Here is a 5,277-nt window from a genome sequence, read left to right on the forward strand (position 1 = left end):
GGGCACCAGGAGGTCCACCAGGTGGGCTGAAGCTAACTTGAGGGCTTCTGAGATGAGATGTGGAATGGGACCAGACACTCATGACTGGATTGTCAGTACGTGGTTCCATCAGCAGGGCAGGCTCAGGGATAGAAGGCCTCCTGGTGGTGTAGACAGGCATCGGCATGTGTGGACACTGTGGGAATAGAGAACACCTGGGACTCCATGAGTTTGGCCCCAGCACTAAGGCAAAATGAACACTCAGGAAAGAAAGAAAGAAACCAACTAACGGCCAAGACCTTAGTAACAACCCCCTCCCCGGAACAGGGAAAGAAAAAGATGGGATCTGTTGATCTGACTCACCCTGGGAGTAGGGAATGCAGTTGCAGGGCTGGTCCGGAACAAAGGTATGACTGGATGCTTTTGATGCCCTTGAGACATTGTGGGGGGACAGGGAAAGTCCTGCCTCACAGCGATGCTTCTTCCATTGGACCAGCTCTTCCATCCACTATGCTCATGAGGCAATAGAGTCCTGATGCTGGAGAGTCATGGTGGCAGCTCCTGAGAGGGGATGGGCAGGGGGGTAATGTGTCATGAAGGACAGAGGCCTGTTCTCTGAGGTGGTATGTGCTCCAGGAGTGCCCGCCAATGACCATCACATGCCAACCAGCCACGGTTCACACACATACAAGGCATAAGGCAACATCATGGGCACCAAGGAAAAAAGGGTGCAAAGACCACGCTGCTCAACTGCCACTGGTCAGAGAGTGGAATCCCACCTCCCCCAGGAGGCACATGGAGCCCAGGGAGTGCCCAAGGGCACAGCCGGGAAGCAGCACACACTCACCCTCACATAGTCACAAGATTCCGTGTCTTCCTTCCAGGTGCGCTTCTGCCCCTCCCGGGTCTCCTGGGGAACCTGTGGAGCAGGGCCTCTGCTCGGCTTCTGCCTGCACCAGAAATCAAAGCATGGAAAGGAGAAGGAACTCCCTTCCCTGGCTTCCAGCCAGACACCTGCTCGGGCTTGGGCCAACCTGGTCCTTTCCCTCCTCAGCCACTCTCTGCCCACCTCTGCCCCACCCTGACTACAGTGACCCACCAGGTCATCCAGGCAGTTTGTTTCATGCAGAGTCAGAAAGGGTCTGCCTTGGCATGTGCCAAGCTCCATACATTCACTGGTGCAGGGACACTTGTCCAGCCACAAATCCCACACCAAATCAGCAGGGACAGCTCCATCACCCAAATGTGGACCCTGTTAGTCTGGGAGCTCCTCTGCCTGCCTCGCCCAGCCTGGCTCTGCCCGCAGACGCCCTGCACACTGTGCATGCACACGGACTCGGGGTCTGTCATGTCAGCCTGGCGATCGGGTCACAAGCCCCATTCCTCACCTTCATCTCTCTGCCTTCTCCCTCTCAGCCTGGTCCAACAGTCCAGCCTGGTGTCACTGGTCGCGGTGACTCCCCGGCTCCACATTCTCCTTCAGCCTCCTGGAGCCCAAGTCCATGGGAACAAGGGTCGTGCCCCAGTGTTTTATGGGGCATCTGGTGCTTGATGCCTTGTGTCCAAAGGCCCCACAGTCCCTGCACTTTACCTGGGGGTGGAAGGGGCAGGGGTCAGTGCATCCACTCAAATGCCAGTGAACCTGCCAAGCACATGAATGGGAGGCCGTCCTCATGAGTGGCACATGGGATGAGGACAGGGGACATCCTATCTGGCTAGTGAAGTGTCAGTATAGTGAAGACCTTCAGGATGCATCCTCTCACAGCCAGTGGGAGGGCGGGGCAGGGAGGAGGGATTGCAGGTGTCAGGTTGAAGACAGGTGGAAACATCATTAAGATTCGGGACAAACACAAGCATGGATCTAATCTTATGGTGCCCTGAGACTGATACTCAGAGCCTCTGAGTGTCCCAATGTGTAGACTGCTGGGATTCCAGCCCATGTCAGGATGGACAACAGGGTCCGGTCAATGATCTTCTGTGAGCCTAGCCTGTCGCAAGACTCCTGGCAGAGCTCCTGCTTCAAAACCCATGCCAGCCTCCCCACTCACCCTGGGAGGCGGGACAGGGGTTGGGGGGTCCGCTACATGAGAGGGGGGTGCTGGCTGCAGATGGGAGGCCCGGCAGGAGGATAGGTCCTGTGGCTGAGGGTCTTCTCTCTAGGGACTCCTGACGCTGTTGCTCTTTTTACAGGTTTGCTTTTATGTCCAACTCAGCCCATTGTGAGACCCTGGCACAACCTGGATGGCCCCAGGACCCTGTGGAGCGCTGCCTCCCTGTTGCGTCCTGGACACAGCCACACTGGCCCAGGCACACGGGACACACATCCTTGAGGGGAGACGGCTTGGCTGTGCACCTCAGGAGGCCGAGGGGCCACTGTGGCCGTGCACGAGAGTGTGAGCAACAAACACTGGTGGCGTGATTTTAAAAACCCCAAACAAGAAAAAACTTAAAGTAGTGCCTTCCATCCTCCACGTGGGAGTAGCGCCTTCCACGGACCTTATTTCTTTGCCCTTTTGCAATGTGCAGGAATGAGTGAGTGGCTGCCTTCCGATGCTCTCTAGGGCAGACTCCTCCCTGGCACAAGAAATTACAGTCACGTGAAGCAAACTGCCCTTTGAACTCAAAGAAATTGTTTCAAAAGAAAAGTTTTTTAAAAGATTTGCTTGATATTATCTGCCTTGTTCTTATTGACTTGAAATGTTGGCATTTTCTAACTGTGCCTTGTTGGCTACAGTAATTCATTATTCCTGTCAAAACTGAAAAGTGCCCTAATTGAATGTGTTTGAATGTTATCCTTGCACAGTTCTTTAAATTGAGAGACAAAATGTTTTACCTCACTGTTGGACATACATTCCAAGCTTTTCAACTTTAGGAGAAAAAAAAATAATCATGTTTTCCGGTATTGTAAATTTTAGACTATTTCGTATACATTGTATTAAAACTGCCACATCAATTTTAATGTAGAGATTTTGCAAATCCTAGGGGAGGTGGTGGCCCTGGTGAGCCAGAGCCTGCAGGAGGGAGAACGGGACTTCAAGGTGAAAGTGAGGTCCATCCTGTGCCACCTGCGCCACCAGCCCAGTTGGCCCCTGGAGGTGGTGGAGCTGTGTCCGAAGTACCAGCAGACTGTGGTGGCCATCGACCTGGCAGGAGACGAGACCATTAAAGGGAGCAGTGTCTTCCTGGGACACGTGAAGGGCTACCAGGAGGCTGTGAGGAGAGGCATCCACCGCACTGTGCATTGCAGGGGAGTGGGCTCAGCGGAGGTGGTCAAAGAGGCTGTGGACACGCTCAAGACGGAGAGGCTGGGCCATGGCTACCACACGCTGCAGGACGAGGCCCTTTATGACAGGCTGCAGCAGGAAAACATGCACTTCGAGATCTGCCCCTGGTCCCGTTACCTCACAGGCCCCTGGAACTCGGACACGGAGCATGCAGTGGTTCGGCTCAAACATGACCAGGCTACCTACTCCCTCAACACGGATGACCCACTCATCTTCAAGTCCACCCTGGAACGGATTACCAGATGCCCAAAGAGGGCATGGACTTTGCCGAGGAGGAGTTTAAGAGACTGAACATCAATGCGGCAAAGTTTAGTTTCCTCCCAGAAGATGAAAAGAAGCAGCTTCTTGATCTGCTCTCTAAAGCCTATGGGATGTCATCTTTGGATGCTTCAGGGCAGCATCCCTGAAGACATTATGGCCACCTCTCCAAGCCCTCCCCCTGGGGATGGAGCCTCAGTTCCTGGGTTGAACGACACTTACCTTTACTCTCTCAAGGAAGACGATGATGCCCATAGTCAACTTCTGCTGCTCTTGAAGCCATGTGCCTGTTTCTAGACACAGGAATACCTCAGCACACCACATCTCTCCTGACTACGGGCCAGAGTCTGGTTGAATCTGAAGCCTCCCTCCTATAGTGACACATGTGAAAATCTGGTGCTTAATAAAGAACTCAAAGGCTGGTATTGTTGGGGGAAAAAGAAGGAGATGATCATATTTCTTTCTTTCTTTTTTTTTTTTTTGGAGGACTGACTTTGTTTATTAAGGGAACCGAGAACAGATCACGTACCCTGGAACCTGAGTTATGCAGGAAGGTAGAAAATATCTACAGTGACTGGGTGACAGAACGGAGCACAGCACAAGGTCCCAGGCCAGCCCACCATGGGACACTGCCCCACTCCCCGCATGGAATACTAAAACCGAGTGGTTTTAGCAGCTGCCCCAAGACTCCAGTAATGATGCAATGGAACAAGGATTCTATACGGCTCCCCTCAGCTTCCCCGGAGAGAGTGGATGTGAACAGGTCAGAGGCCTGTCCGCGACAAAGTGGGGCGGCCAAGGCTGCCTCTGTCCTGGCCACTTGGGGCTGGAGCAAAGGCAAGCCTGGCCTCCTGCCCGGGGCAGATGGCAAGGCCAGTCGAATCCACAAGCTGCCTCATGGGCTGGGGGAGGTTGGAAGATGTGGCATCAGGGAAGCGTTCCCACACCAGGCATCCATCCCTCAGAACAGCTGTGGATCCACGGTGACCCCACTCACCCCACTGCCCCCACAGGGGTACGGAAGCAGCCCCCGCAGCCCACACTGAAAGTGTGGCAAGGCTGGAGGGGAAGGTGGGAGGCCAAGGAAGCCTGGGGGGTGGACCCGCCGATAGTAGCAGAGCTCTGGAGGCTTCTGTGAAATGGGCCGACAAGTGTCCCCATTTCATGTCCACCCACAATCCCAGAACAGGCCCTTGTTTGGAAAAGCAATGAGGGTGACAGTGATGACACGGACCTGCAGATCTTCTGCATCTCCTGCGGGCACCCTATCAACCCACGTGTTGCCTTGCGCCACATGGAGCGCTGCTGCCAAGTACGAGAGCCAGACGTCCTTTGGGTCCACGTACCCCACACACATTGAGGAAGCTACACGACTCTTCTGTGATGTCTACAACCCTCAGAGCAAGACATACTGTAAACGGCTCCAGGTGCTGTGCCCCGAGCACTCCCGGGACCCCGAAGTGCCAGCTGATGAGGTATGTGGGTGTCCTCTTGTGCGTGATGTCTTTAGCTCGCGGGTGACTTCTGCCTCCTGCCCAAACGCCAGTGTACCCGCATTACTGCTGGGAGAGGTTGCGGCTGCTGGAGTGGCCCTGGAGCGTGTGCACGCGTGGTACAAGCCGGACGAGCTGTTTGAGCAGGAACGCACCGTTCGCACGGCTGGGACTGACGGGCAGGATCACTGGCCCTGACGCTGCACCTCAGGATCCAGCATGACCCGCTCACTCCCGAGCCGCGCTCCAGTGCTGACCGCTGA

General features: G+C 54.9%; 2 pseudogenes; both read left to right on the forward strand.

Annotated features, from left to right (window-relative positions):
* The first annotated feature begins 2,961 nt into the window (after positions 1–2,961).
* On the forward strand, positions 2,962–3,692 carry LOC119879224 (annotated as a pseudogene).
* Positions 3,693–4,219: 527 nt separating this feature from the next.
* LOC119879225 lies at positions 4,220–5,277 on the forward strand (annotated as a pseudogene).

Source organism: Canis lupus, unplaced genomic scaffold (genome assembly GCF_011100685.1).
Source record: "Canis lupus familiaris isolate Mischka breed German Shepherd unplaced genomic scaffold, alternate assembly UU_Cfam_GSD_1.0 chrUn_S459H620, whole genome shotgun sequence".
NCBI classification, from domain to species: domain Eukaryota; kingdom Metazoa; phylum Chordata; class Mammalia; order Carnivora; family Canidae; genus Canis; species Canis lupus.